Below are 15,734 nucleotides of genomic sequence, written 5' to 3'. Positions count from 1 at the left end.
CCGCTGGTCATAGGTAAGGCGGCAGAGACCTCCATCCCGCATCTAGTGATGGATGCTTAGATCTGGGACCCACTGCAGGAGCCATGGAAAGATGCTCCCTCCTTTCCTCCCTCCCTCTCTCTCTCTCTCTCTCTCTCTACCTTGAATATATATTTCCTTCCTTCTCTTTCCTACTTTTCTATCTCCTCTCTTGTTCCTAAGCTCTTGGTTAGGTCAATTCTCACCATCTAACTCGAGTTTCCCACCTCTCCCTGTTGGTCCTGTGGGTTCTTTCTTTGCTTTTCCCAACGAGCCTCTCTCATCCAGTGACACATGGGGAGGGCAGGTGGGAGAGGTGAGTTCACATGTGGCTGACTGGGCAGGTGGTGTGGGTCATGTTCACAGAGGGGTCTGGACCAGTCATCTGGGTTGACTCCTGCTTACCCGGGAGCTCTGAAGAAATTCAAGTGGGAAATGGTGGCATGTTGGTCCAGAGGAGCAGCAGGTCCCCACATGGCCAAGGGATGAGGGGACCCTAATGATTTTCTAGATCCCAGTGAGTTTCACGACCCCACTGTAAGCTGGGAGAAAGCAGCAGGGGGTGATTCGCCAGGAGCCAGATCAGTGAACATCTAAACAAATCCAACCCACAGAGGAAAGGAAAATGATTTCTCTAACGGAGAATCATGCCTCCCGGATTCAATTGAGTTTTTCTGAGTAAAAGAGAAGGGAATTAAGGGGGCAGGCATTGTGACAGATTTCAGTGAGACATGTGAAGTTTTCCCTCCAAAAACTGTTAAAGCCTTAGCGCTGGGGGAACTTTGCATCTGTAGGCATTCGTGTTGGGGACGGAAAACAAAAGGCAGGGTTATTTCTTAGATGTAGAATTATATGTTCCCGGGGAGTGTCCTGCTGAGTTTATGGGAAGGGCTGCAGGAAAACCCCACCAACTAAAGTAAGTGAGTGGAAAAATGGTGGGTGGGCCTCGGGGGGTGATGCGGTCTGGGGAACATCAGGTCCATGGCCCAGTAGAGAGGCTCTTTCCGGAAGTCATCAGCTCATTCCCTTGATGCAGCTCTAAGAGGCAACAAATTGCTGGGCTGGAAGACAAACCGAGAGCGTAATGTCACCTCAGCAAGACCCCAGGCATGTCCCTCTTCCCAAGGGATTGGCCTCTGAGTAGGAATTTAGTACCTAGAGAGGGCGCACTTCGTTGGCCCAGAGCCTGCTGCAGAATGCGCACCCCACACAGCCCTAGTGACCACGGTGGTCACGCCAGGGGCGGTTCAGGGCTCTACATGCACAGAGACGTCTACATGCACAGAGCTGGCCCTGAGGGGATGGCCCAGACCGGCCGGAGCACCAGTGCGAGGGTGGGGCATGTCCTTTCCAAATGGCCTTTTGTGTCTCATTCTCTGCTTTCTGCTGTCCCTTGATGCCCCATCAGTCAGAAGCGATCTTACACTGGACAGACCGGGGCTGCTCTGCCACAATTTTGGCATCTCTTTGGGCTTTCTCTGTGCCCTCTCCTGGTTTCCATCCAGCCCCCCTTCCCCCCACACATGCCAGGGTGAGACAGCTCCAGCTGCCCTGGGCCCACACGATGGCTGCAACACCACAGTGCAGTCTGTTCGCACCACTCTCCTACTGTCCCTTGCCTTCACACGCCTCTGTTCCATCAAGCCTTTCCCACCCCTATTCATGTTTCTCCTCTGCCATCAACATCCCCGTGTGATGCTGGTGAATAGGTTGAAGGCAGTGTTGGCCGCAGTGAATTCTCCTTCCGATAATCCTTATCTCTTCTCCCACCCAAATGCCTGGCTCATAGACATTCTAGAAACACTGGGCAAGCAAAGTTAGCACAAAGCTTATGGTGAGACTTCCCAGAACCTTTAATTTGCTAGCATATGCCAACTGCCCAGAACAGAAATTTTTATGGATCCTTCCCCAGACCTCTCTGAGCATCCAAGCCTTGCTGGCTCTTGTATCAGTCACACGACTAGGAGTACAGAACAACCTGCCCTCCTGGCTGAAGGTGTCACTTTGCTCTAGACATGTCTGTGTTCTAAGAGGGAATGCTGCAAGGGAAAAAAAAAAAAATCATTCCGCTCCAAGAGCAGAGTGGTGGATAGAATTTTAGAACAGGAACCAGAAGATGTGGTTCTGGGTGTGACTTCATAACTTCTTAGCTGTGGGGCCTTGGGTGGGCCACTCCGCCTCTCTGGATATGTGTTCATGTCTCAGGATAATGGGGTTGGACCCGTCAGTCCCTCTAAGTGCCAGCCGGCTCCAAGGGTTTGCAATTTCATGTACTTGTCAATCTGCTCTCACCCTCCTTCCCCCATTCCACCCATTTGCTCATCCCAGGGATGGAGCCAACTTTTGAGAATGAATGAATTTGGCAAACGGGGGTTAGCAGGCTCATAAGAGAAAGAATGTTACCTTGCTGGAGCTGGGCGTCCACTCAGGGTAGCGTGAGATTATACCTCTTAGACCCACCGATCCATTAACATTGCAAAAGACTTTGATGGACTTTGGGGAATTGTGCAACATTGATTTTATTGTCATCTTTTTGCACAAGCAGTAAATAGGCTAACATTTTAAGTACCGAGTAATTATTCCCGAAAAGCAAGACATCAAAATAAAGTTTATAGTTGGTGGCCCGACATTTTGACAGCAGTTGTGTGGAGCTCCCAGCCATGTTTCTGAGCTACGGAAAAAGTTAAAAGTCAGTGTGCTGCAGAGGCAGGAGGGAGCTGCAGTGGTGGCCCCTCCCTGGGTCATGTGGCAGGGACAGGGATCCCAGGCTGGTTCCCGCACAGACTGACGTGGGGAGGGGTTGGGCGGTAACGTCGTGTCCACCATTGAGCTTGTCCCCTCTATGAATGCCACAAGACTTCTAAGCACAGTCTGTGGCACGAGCACACCTACTGTTGCTCCCACCTTCCACCTGGAAGCAGAATGCATGGGTGCAGGAAGTGGATCCACCCCACCCAGCAAGTGGAGGATGGGGGAACCCCAGTACCTTCCACGAGCCAGTGGGGGATTGAAAGACCTGTACCTCTGGCTCCTGAGGCATGCTCTTTTTGGACATCTGACTTCAACCAGATCCTAAGAGATCATTTAGGCTTTGATTACAGGACAGGATGGCTTTGCCTTCTTAGATGCTATCTTTCCAGTGGGGCCATGTCCTGGTCCTCTGCTATGCCAGCCAGGAAGGGCTTCTGGTCCAGACATTTACACCACAGATGGAGAGAGCGTGGCCCCTGTGTCCTGGGCAAGACCACTGTGTCTGGCCTCTGAATACCTCATGGTCTGACTGCCCTCCTCAACTACCTCAATGACCCAAGTTCCCTGCCTGGTCTTCTAGATCCTGAAATCCTGACACCGTTAGCTATCCTCGTGTGTTTGTATGACGTGGGAGGTGTAGAAGACTTACCTGAGTGGACTTCAATACAATCCCCAAGATAGTTCTTCAGCCTGGACGTCCTTCTCCCTCCCAGGGGTGATGATTTGGGGATTTTTTGTTTTTCCTGGGCTCCTTTTGGTTTTCTCCCCAATGCACTTGTTTTATTTGCAGGTCTATGCAGTGTCTGGTCTCCTTGCAGTCCAAATATAGACAAATGTGCATCCATACAGTAGCTGGTAGCACCCCTTCTATTTGATTCCTGGCATGAGGCAAACACTCACCTAATGTCTTATTAAGTGAAAGACTCATTCCAAGAGCACATGTGAAGGAAGCTCCTGCTTCCTGTGTCTGAGTGAATCAGCTCACGATCTTCCTTTTCTTTGCCCAACTCCTTCAGTGAACTCAACAGAGAGGTGGCTGCAAAGTTATTCTCAAAGAAGAATGGAAAAGGGCTTTTCCTACAGGCATCCTAAGGTTCTGCTTTTTGGAAGGGACCTCTTCAAATGGCAGAAGGAGGCCTAGGGACTCTGGGCTCGCCCGTGGCCCTGAGAAGCTCCAGCTACGCACTCATCTCGGGATCTTTTGTACCTGTTCATTTGTCTGCCTGGATGTGTCCTTTTATCCCTGCCCCCTGTTCTTTACACTCAGGCATCTTTTCCTCCAGGAAGCCTTCTCTGACATAGACTGATGTACCTTCACCGCTTTGTCCTCACCAGGAACTTGCCTCATTGCCTGATGTAGCCATGTTCCTTGTGCCTCTGCATCCTTTTGCCCTGCCATGGTTTGGGTCCCCTTTCTCCCCTCCCATCTCAGCACCTATCACAGGTCATGGCACCCGGAGCATGATCCCTGAGGATCTGTTGAAGGTGAGTCAGTCCTGCACATCTAACCAATTACTCTTTGATTGTTTGTTTGTTTGGTTTTTTTGCGGTACGCGGGCCTCTCACTGTTGTGGCCTTTCCCGTTGCGGAGCACAGGCTCCGGACGCGCAGGCTCAGCGGCCATGGCTCACGGGCACAGCCGCTCCATGGCATGTGGGATCTTCCCAGACTGGGGCACGAACCCGCGTCCCCTGCATGGGCTGGCGGACTCTCAACCACTGTGCCACCAGGGAAGCCCTAACCAATTACTATTTTTTTGGCGGTACGCGGGCCCCTCACTGCTGTGGCGCCTCCAGTCGTGGAGCACAGGCTCCGGACGCGCAGGCCCAGCGGCCACAGCCCACGGACCCAGCCACCCCGCGGCACGCGGGACCCTCCCGGACCGGGGCACGAACCCGCGTCCCCCGCATCGGCAGGTGGACTCCCAACCACTGCGCCACCAGGGAAGCCCCCTAACCAATTAGTCTTGATCGCATTTGTGGGGACCGTGGGTGTGGAGAGAGAACTGTTTTGTCAATTGTCCAGGGATCTTTGTGATTTCTCTAGCTCCTTCTTTGAAGATCCTCTTAGATAATCTTTTATCTCCACCCCCAGGAAATTCCAAGGAGAAGTTACAGAAGTAGAGGTTTTGACTGTTTATTGTAAGAGCTATTATTATTTACAATAGTAACTCACTATTATTATTTAAGATGTCAGTATAGAGGCTTTTTTCCCCCAGCTTTATTGAGATATAGTTGACCTATTATATTGTGTAAGTTTAAGGTGTACAATGTGTTAATTTGATACGTTTATACATTGCAAAATGATTACCACCATAGCATGAGCTAACGCCATCATCACATCACATAATTATCATTTCTTTTTTGGAATAAGAACATTTGAGATCTACTTCCTTAATAACTTTCAAGTATATAATACAGTATTATTAGTTATAATAATCACCATGCTGTGCATTAGATCTGCAGAACTTAATCCAGTTAATCTTGTAGCTGGAAGTTTGTATCCTTTGGTCCATTTCTCCCACCATCCCCCCCACCCCCACCCCCAGACTCTGGTAACCACCACTCTCCTCTGTTCCTCTGAGTTCAGCTTTTTTGGATTCTATATATAAGTGAGATCATACAGGATTTGTCTTTCTCTGTCTGGCTTATTTCACTTAGCATAATGCCCTCAGCATTCATTCAAGTTGTTGCAAAGGACAGGATTTTCTTCTTTCTCATGGCTCAGTAATATTCCATTGTGTGTGTGTGTGTGTGTGTGTGTGTGTGTGTGTGTGTGTGTGTGAGTGTGTGTGGGTGTACACAAACAATGGAATATACATTTCACATTTTCTTTATTCATTCACCTGTTGATGGACACTTAGGTTGTTTTCATAGCTTGGCTATTGTGAATAATGCTTCAATGCACATGGGCATCCAGATATCTCTTTGAGATCCTGTTTTCATCTCCTTTGCATATATGCCCAGAGGAGGGGTTGCTGGATGGCATGGTGGTTCTATTTTTAATTTTTTGAGAAACCTCCACACTGTTTCATGTGTAGTTTTTTTCAAGGCAAGGCAGTTCTTCAGGGATGCTAAAGGGAGCTGGATAGACATACCATAAGATCCTAGTGCCCCTGAGCCACTTGTGAGGTTAAAGGGTTCAAACCATAGAACATTTTTAATGAATCGCTTCCTGGGCTGAGGAGGTCCCAACTACTGTGTCTGTGCTCCATGCGGGAGCTGCAGCTTCCCTGTGGTGGGAGTTCTGCTTTCCTCCATCCAGAAAACAGGGAAGAGGTGATCCCCCACCCCAATGTCACTTTTGACTCTACTTGGACTCCATGGAAATTGTCCCACCTGCCAGTGAGGTTGCTCCTCTCCATTCTGGTTGGGCCACAAGAGGTGGCGTTTGAGACCAGTAGGAGCTGCTGAGAGTCTGAGGCCTGGGTCCTCATCCTGTACCTGGGGAATGCTGCAAAACCAAAACGTCTGCCATCCAAATGGATGTTTTGTCTCCCCAAGCCCAAATTACCAAGTGAAATGCAATTATTAGATGCCGTTTCCTTTTTATTTCATTATGCTTTAAAGTCATACGTTATATTATAGTTTTTAGCATCATTATTATTCCTACTACCTATTTTTGCTATTGAAAGTGTCAACTAGGTCATGAAATGTCACAGATCTGCTCCACATGTGACGTTTATCTGCTCAGTCTCAGTTTCACTATTTGTAAATAAGGGAAATATTAACCCTGACTTCCTTGGGTGGCTGCTAGCATTAAATGGGCTGATGGTGCAAAATGCTGGGGAGAGGCTGCATTCCTTAGCAGGACTGATGGGAGGTATGGGTTTGAGAGAACTCTGCTTTTTCTTTGCACAACTTGACGTGAGGGTCCTATTTCTGGCATTCAAATACTGGGCTTCTGATGCTTTCATGTGTCTTGAATTTCTTGAAGAGTCTGGAAGAAAGGCCTGAACCAGCACGGTCTCTCAGCATGAGCACCAGCCCAGCCATCTTCCCAGGCCATGGGAAACCAAAACCAGGACATTCACAATGAGACACGCCATGGTTATTCTTCTTCCTTTGAAAAAAAAAAAAAGAAAGAAAATTACATCGTTCTCCTTTTGTGCCACTGCAAACATTGCGACATTTTTGGCGGGAAGGGGAAGTTATTTTGTGTATGTGTGAACTAGAATTTTGATAGACAGGGTAAGTTGCAATCCAATTCTAAACTATAGATTTTCAAGCAGATTGATGCAACAAATTGTTAGCAAATAGCAGTTTGCAATTTGATGCTAATTAGACATAAGGCAAATATGTGCCATGACAAATTAGCAGCGAACCATACTGCAGAGGATTAGCAAGAGCTGGCACAGCTTGAGCCCGGCTTCGCACACCTCCCCGTCGCCGTCATCGGCGTCACCGTCGGGGCCTGAGCCAGCCTCGCCTCTCTCTGAGCAGGAAGCTGGGGAGGGGCCCAGGAGCATCCCAGGCCAACGCTCACAGTGATGCTCTGCCTCTTCACTTTCCACCCCTGCCTGCCTGCTGGTCAGCGTGTTCTCTCCTGAGACCCATGGAAGCTTCTGGGACACTCACATGATATACATATATTTAGGTTATAAATATAAAAATAACCCTGGTAACATTAGAACATACACACAAGCAAACAAGAAAAGCAAAGCAAAGAAAAGAAGAAAGAAAGAATGAGAGAAGGAGAAAAGAAAATAAACCCAAAGATAACCACTATTACCACTATTAGGAATTTGGTATTCATCCACTGAAATCTTCATTTCCATGAATAAAATTATATATATATATATATGTATATGTATATAATGTGCAATATATTATATATGTAATTATTATTTAAAACAAAAATGAGCTCATACATATGTTGTTTGCAACCTTTGTTCTCACTTAATTTTACATTATGTATATTTTCTCAAGTCCATGAGCACAGATTCATATTAAAAAAATAGCTACATAGTGTTTTCTTTTATTAATTCAACCACTAGGTTAGTCACCCCTCCTTTACTGTTGGACACCTGGATTGCTTGTAGCTTTCAGCTACTGTAAACACTGTAGCATTAGAGGGCTTGAAAATTCATTTCTGCACACCTGTAATTATTCCTAAGGATACATTCCCAGATAAGGAGTGATGGAGTCACAGCAGAGAGTTTTTATGAAATTTTTTCTCCCTCAGAGTAGCCATTTCCTAAGCCCTGACTAACACTGGTTATTGTTTTAAATCTTTGTTAGTTAGACATACCCCCAAATATTGCCCTGTTGACATTTGCTTACCTTTGTTTATTAATAGGGTCATGTCTCAGGTCCTCACACTCCCTACAAATAATCACTGGAAATTGAATTCATGCTCAAAATTGCTTTGCTAAATTTCTCTGTCATACAGATTTCCATGGAATTTTAAAACCACGGATTCTATGGAGATGATGCTAATACTGTGGCTGTCAGGCTCGAAGAAAGTGGTGCAGTGTTTCTCAAACTTGACTCATCAGCGGTGCCTGTGAAGGTCTTCAGAATGCAGGTTCCCCTTCTTACTTTCAAGGTTCTGGTTCAGTGGGCCTTTGGAGGGTGGGGAGGCTTCCCAGTTACTTCTCATCTTCAGAGAATCTTTGGTAAACACAACTGGAAGGTGTATAACGTGTGTAGCATAGTCCTTCCCTCCACCATAGTAACTGTTGCTCCTGGGAGGCGAGGGGACAAGATCCTGGAGCCAGGGGGCATGAGAGAGATTTTCCAGGCTGTCCTTACTGTGGGAAGAAGGGCAGGATCTCCAATGCTGGGCCCTGGGCAACTTGGCATGCAATATAGAGACCTGGGTTCAAAGCCCCAGATCTGGACCCTCCTATTTTTGTGAACTTAGAAACATACCTTAACTTCTCAGAGCCTTGTGTCCTTGTCTGCAAAATGGAACAAGAGAGGCATAAATAATGCATCTCCAGCATAAAAATTAGTAGTTCTGTGTGTACTTTCCCATTTGAATGAGCATGGCACGTGGACATGTGTGATGAAAATGTATGAGAAGTTGTAAAGTGATCTGGAATTTCGTCAGGTACCATGAGGATTTGTATGGAAGTTGAAGATCTCATTATTTTCAGTAATAAGTTTGGAAGTTGTGTTGTTTTGGTTCATATATTTATAAATATGTGTGTATATGTCTGTTTCTGCACAGACACATTCAAGGCCCATATACGGGTAAGCATAATCCCATGTGAAAATGAGTAGTAAGCTCTTTAGAGGCATTACATTTTTCTTTAACTTTAAAATTTTTATTGAGATATAATTAGTATATCACAAATTCACTCTTATAAAGTACATAATTCATTAGCTTTAAATCGGACATCCAACTTAAAACAGTTAAGTTTAACAGTTTAATGATTATTCTCATCAGAATGGACTACCTTATTGTAAAACTATTTGTAAATCTCCTTGACTATTTATTGCAATTTTAAATTTAAAAAATCATTATAATAATTTAAAAAAATATTAGAGAAATAATCATGCTATGAATACCTTCATAACCTGAGGATGGATATGGGAGTGATATACATATATATATAAAATCATGTTTGTGTTGGAATTTCTTTTGACCCTAACACTGTCATTTTAAGTATATTATTGGTTAAAATTTTTTTTAAATTGAAGTATAGTTGATTTATAATATTTCAGGTGTATTATATTTTCTAACTGATCATTGCTTTACTTCAGGAAAGTGATTAATTTCTTAATGTTTATTACTTGGCCACCTCTCTAAAGTTTATTATTAGCTCAAATATATAGTTTTCTTTTTTAGGTAAACATTCATAAAGTGTGTAAATAATGACCCTTTTTCCTTCTCCTTTCCTAAATTTATATTTTTTATAGTTTTTCTTATTGCTTTGGATAGAACTTTCAGAAAAATGCTGAATAATGGTGGTGATAACAGGCATCCTTCTAAAGATTTTCCCCCTAAAGGAATGATTTGGGGCTTCCCTGGTGGTGCAGTGGAATCCGCCTGCCAATGCAGGGGACACGGGTTCGAGCCCTGGTCTTGGGAGATCCCACATGCCTCGGAGCAACTAAGCCCATGCACCACAACTCCTGAAACCTGGGCGTCTAGAGCCCATGCTCCGCAGCAAGAGAAGCCACCACAATGAGAAGCCCGCACACTGCAATGAAGAGTAGCCCCCGCTCGCCACAACTAGAGAAAGCCCATGTGCAAAAACGAAGACCCAAAGCAGCCAAAAAAAAAAAGGAATGATTCAAATGTTTTATTACTAGGTATAATGGGTGATGATTGGTTTGAGAAAGGTTTTTTTTTTTTGAGTCATATAAAAGAGTTAGTATTTTATTTTTAGTATTCTATGCATTAAAAAAAGTTAGGAGTGACTGTTGAATTTTATCAAATGTCTTTTCCTTAACTATGAATAATATTATATGTTTCCTTTGTCATACCTGATATTCTAAATTATATTAATATTATATTTCCTAATGTTGAATCATCCTTACTTTCCTTGAATAAAACAAACTTGATAATGGATCATTTGCCATTTTAAATATACTGCCAGATATGATCAGTCGAAGCACTTTAGGCAGAAGGACTAGAAAGTCAAAGCTATGAATATAGAAAAGCAACTGGAATGTTGGCTTAACTGAGTAGATTAGTTGGTTTGGAACACAGGGTATGTGAGAGGATAGTGGGAAATAAAACTGGAAAAATAAACTGAGATATGGGTACATAACACCTTGAATCCTGTGTCAAAGGTCTAAATTCTAGATATATAGATTGATGATGACATTTTGAACCATGAGAGGAGGTGAGAGGCTCAGGAGAGTGTTTGGAATGAGATAAGAAAACTCTGATTAGAACTTTGAGAAGTGCCAGACTTTTAGAACTCTTGAAAATGGTGACAAGGACCTATGAGGTCAGAGAAATAGGAAGAGAACCAGAAGAGAGCAACAGTAGGGAAAACAAAAGGGGAAAGAGCTTTAAGAAGAGGCCGTGGTCAATGGTAGTGAAGTGAGATGAGAAATGAGACATAGCTTTGGAGTTGGTTATTAGAAGATTTTGATGGAGTAGGTCTAGGTTAGATTGAAAGAAATTAAAGAGTTAAGAGATACTGGTGAAAAGGAGGCACTAATGATACCTTCTTATCATGATGATTATTATTATAACATTATCATAGTTATTCACACCCAAATTGTTGACATATGATCCAGACATTGTATGAAATAATTCAACAATATTAAAACATTATGTGGTTATAGGAACACACATAATTATGGGAGCAAAACCAATGAAGTGGAAAAACAGCAGGAAACAACTCAGGAAAACAGTGTTTAATTTCCTTCTTAAGCCCTCTGGGGGAATTCTCCAGACAGTTTTGAGAATGATCAATAATGAATGTTGCTGTGAATTTATTTTCCTTGCAAATCTTTACTTAAACAGTATGTAATAGGCTGTAGCCTGCCAGTACTCTGGACTGCTTGGACTGGTGGGAATCCCTGGGGTTTGGGGAGTTGGTTATGACCAGAGAATATCTTTCTTTGCATAATAGCTAGGCCAGTCTCTGGCTGCTGTGAGCTTACAATGATGGTGGTATCACCACTAGTGTATCATTGTTTTCTGAGTTTTTAGAATCATTGTCACTGATGAGAGTCAAATAGGTTTGTGAGTGATTTACTTGAAAGATATCAAAGAGATTTGTATTTATCCCTATCATAATAGTGTTCTAACTTCTTGAGTTCAATTGCTTTTTAAGTAGGTGAGAAAAGGGTGGATGTTACAGCTAGAAACCTAGAAACAGGCAGAACCCACAAAAGGTCCTATGGATAGTTTTATGGGAATGTATCATTGTGGTATTTGAGGATGATGCTAGTCTTTTACTTCTTTGGGATATGCACATGGGAAGCTGCCGCCTATTTGACCTTAACCCTCAACATATGTGCCACATAAAGAAAAAGCATTGTTACATCAGTTGCCCCTTACAAAATGCCTGGCAAGTTATTTCCAGAGAGAACAGACTGAGACTCCTCACATAAGTTAGTGGAGCACAACCTCCTTTTATTTTTCTAGTCATAAAGCTTGGAGACTAGCTGATCCTACTCTAAGACAATAAACCTTGGGCTCCACTTTACATCAGTCAGCTGAAATGTCTTCAAAAAGGCAAACCCCTAGTATGTTCTCCTCCCATATCAACCATGAGATTCTGAAACACTATGATTGGGGTAAGGCCTAGGAATCTAAATTATTGACAAGTTCCCTGTGGATTAAGACATGGGTGATTCTCAGTTTACTGTTTTAATTTCAGCAGGGTCTGTAGTGATGTTCCCTCTTATTCCTGATATAGATGATATATTCCTCTTTCTGTCTCTCTATGTCTCTGTCTGTCTTCTTTTTCTTAGTACATTTGATGAGAGGTTTATTATTGTTTTATTGATATTTTCAAAGAACCAGGTTTGGTTCCATTAATTTTCTCTTAGTGCCCTATTTTTAATTTCATTGATTTCTGCAATTACAGCAAATCCCCTACATACGAACAAGTTCTGTTCCAAGGGTGTGTTCGTAAGTCCAATTTGTTCGTAAGTCCAAAAAAGTTAGCCTAGGTACCCAACTAACACAATTGGCTATATAGTACCACACTGTAATAGGTTTATAATACTTTTCACACAAATAATACATTAAAAAAAACAAACACAAAAAATAAAGAAAACATTTTTCATCTTACAGTATGGCACCTTGAAAAGTAGAGTAGTACAGTACTGGCATGCAGGGGCTGGCATCAAGTGAACAGGCAAGAAGAGTTACTGACTGGAGGAGGGAGAGGAGGTGGGAGATGGTAGAGCTGAAGGATCATTAGCAATAGGAGACAGAAAGCAAGCTTCATTTTCACTCACGCCTGATGTTGATGGAACGTATGTTCTCATCTTTGAAAGTTCATGACTTGAAGGTTCGTATGTAGGGGCCTTACTGAATTACTTCTTCTACTTGCCTTGGGTTTTATTTGTTCTTTTTTCTAGTTCCTTAGAGCTTTGGTTATTAATTTCAAACATTTTTTCTTTTCTGTACAAACATTTCATGCTATAAATTTTCCTCTAAACACTGTTTTAGTTGCATCCCACAAATTTCAATATTCTGTATTTTTCATTTTTGTTCAGTTCAAAATAGTTTCTAATTTCCCTTGGTTTAACTTTTAACTCATTTGTGTCTTTGAATTTAGGGCAAGGTTCTTTAAGACAGAATGTAGTTGGGTAATGTTTTATTTTTTAAATCCACTCTGACAATCTCTGCCTTCTAATTGGGTTTTTAGACCATTTATGATTAATGTGATTATTAATACAGTCATGTTAAATTTACCATCTTGATAATTGTTTCCTATTAGTCCCACCTGTTCTTTCTTACTTTTCCTTTCTGAATTTAGAGTAATAGAAGATGTATTATGATGATTCCATTTCATCTCCTTTCTTGGCATATTAGCTATTACTCTTTATTGTTTTATTTTAGTGGCTGCTTAAGGGTTTATAGTATATATCTGTCACTGATCACAGTCTTCCTTCAGTGATATAATACCATTTTTCTTATGGTAAAGAACCTTACAATCACTTCCATTTCTCCCTCTCTTGGCCTTTTTGCTATTGTTATAATATATTTGACTCCTACATATGTTATATATGCCACAATATAGTCTGCCTTCCCTCCTTCTAGGATTCCAACATTAGTCCACTTAAACCCTTCCTACATAACAATCTTTATTTTTTCAGTCTTTTTTGTTTTTGTGTGTTTCGTTTTGGATAGTGCACTTATTTTTCCTCTTTAGTCTAATCTGCTGTTAATCACACCCTGTATATTTTTCATCTCACACGTTGTATTTTTCGTCTTTAGATGTTCAGTGTGGGCCCTTCTATGTCTCTCCTTATCATACTCATTCATTATTTTATTTTATTGGACATATGGAGTATATTTATAATATCTGTTTCAATATCTTCGCACTTAAACTTTGTAAGACAGGTAAGGAACAGCCTTTTGACTGAGGCTACTATTGCCCCAATATTGAGGCAATACTCTTCTAAGTACTCAACAAAATGTCCTGTGTGTTATGAAGCTTCTCCAATCTGGCTGTTGTGAATTGTTTTTAGCCATATGTGACCTTTGAAAATTTTTGGACCTGCTGCTTTCTGGTGGTTTTACCCTGGTTTGGGGTAATTTCCTCACACAATTGTATTGACCTGTATTGAGCTGAAGAATTGAGGGGACCCCTCTATAGATCTCAAGAGCAGAACTTTTTCCTCCTGAATTCTTCCCTGTGAATTCTGGCTTCCTTGGCTTTCTGAAACTCAAAAATTTGTCTTCTTACTCAAGGGGCTTACTGGGTTGTTTGGATTCTCCTTCCTTGTTGCAATGTAGTCTGGGAACTCTCCAGGAAGTAACCGCAAGCTGTTGTAGGAGTCACCTCATTTGTTTTATTCATTTCAGGGTTGCTGTCTCGTGCTGTCTGAAATCCATAGTTTCAAAGAGTTTACAGAACTTTTAAGGCAGGAGAGTAAATTTAGTTCTTGTTTCTCCATTATGGTTATAGATGGAAGCTACCTTCGCTTTTAAAGATATTTTCAGTAATAATATCTATTATTGATATTTATTGATAATTATTGAAACTTATTTCCTGACATTTCCCTTTTGTCCTGATGTCCATCGTTTTTCTATAGACTTAGCTGTCAGTTCTACTCTTGCTCCTTTTAAGGTAATATTTCTTTTCTTCTCTGGATGCTTTTAAGACTTTTTCTTTGTTACTATCACTTGAACTCTGATGTTCTGAGGTGTAATTTAAAAAATATATTTATCATGCCTACAATTTGTAGAGCTTCTTGAATCTTGCTTGGATATCTTCTAATGAGTTGTTACTGTTATCTTGGCAAATTATTTCCTCCAATTATTCTTGGCCATTATCTCCAAATATTGCTCTTGCTCCATACCCTTGCTTCTCCCTTCATTGTATTCAAATATAGGTATATTAAACATTTTCAGTATTCTCTATATGTCCCTTATATTTCATTCTGTATTTTCTACACATTTTTCTCTATGTGCTTCTTTTTACTTATAGTCTATGGTTCTACTCTTCTACTTTCCAGTTCACATTTCTTTCTTTAGCAGTGTTCAATTTGTTACTAAATACTTCTTTTGAGTCCTTAATATCATTTAGTAAATCTTTTAGATCTAAAATTTACATTTTTCTTTAAAATATATTTTAAATAATTTTATAAAATAAAGAAATAAATAATTTCTATAAAATAATTTTATAGAAATTTTAATAAGAATTGTATAATTCTTATAAAAACATTTTTTAAAGTTCTCTTGGGAGAATCTCATCTTGTCTATTTCCCTAGCACATGTTAATCACAGTTATTTTAAAACTAATGTCTGATAACTCTAAACCTATGAGAGTGTTTCTATTTAAATCCTTTTTCCTCCTCTTGGTTTTATTTTTTTTCATACTTGATAAGTTTTTATTATATGACAGACGTACTTCCTGAAATCATACAGAATCTTTGGGTGATATTTACCAGTGCTCTGCCTCATTGCACAGTTTTGAACTTTAATTTTTGTATTTCCAGTGTGGTAAAATTATTGAAAGTTCCCCTCAGCTTTTCTCCCACTTTCTGCTTAGCCTCAGGGAATCTAGCTTCACAAAACTTTGGAATCATCAAGTGTCTCAAGGAGAAAACTGATGTAGAGTGCCAGGCAGTCACTCTCAGGGAATTTGGCCATTTACATGTAGCTACAGGGGCAGTTCTGAATTCCAATTTTTGTCTCCTCACTCCTGTGATATAAGAAGAAATTAAGCTCTGGCTTCTCAGGCTCTTGCCCTTTGTAGCCTAGAACTGGTAAATTCTTCAAAGGAAAAATCAGTAAGTGGAGTTTGGGGCTCATTTTCATGGCTCTCCCCATTTTTCTTCCAGGATGAGGCCCTTCAATCTTGACTACTTCAG

The sequence above is a fragment of the Monodon monoceros genome, unplaced genomic scaffold, assembly GCF_005190385.1.
Source record: "Monodon monoceros isolate NGI ecotype Baffin Bay Population unplaced genomic scaffold, NGI_Narwhal_1 Super_Scaffold_10, whole genome shotgun sequence".
NCBI classification, from domain to species: domain Eukaryota; kingdom Metazoa; phylum Chordata; class Mammalia; order Artiodactyla; family Monodontidae; genus Monodon; species Monodon monoceros.
The sequence above is the reverse complement of the archived record's forward strand: the minus strand, read 5'-3'. Positions refer to the sequence as shown.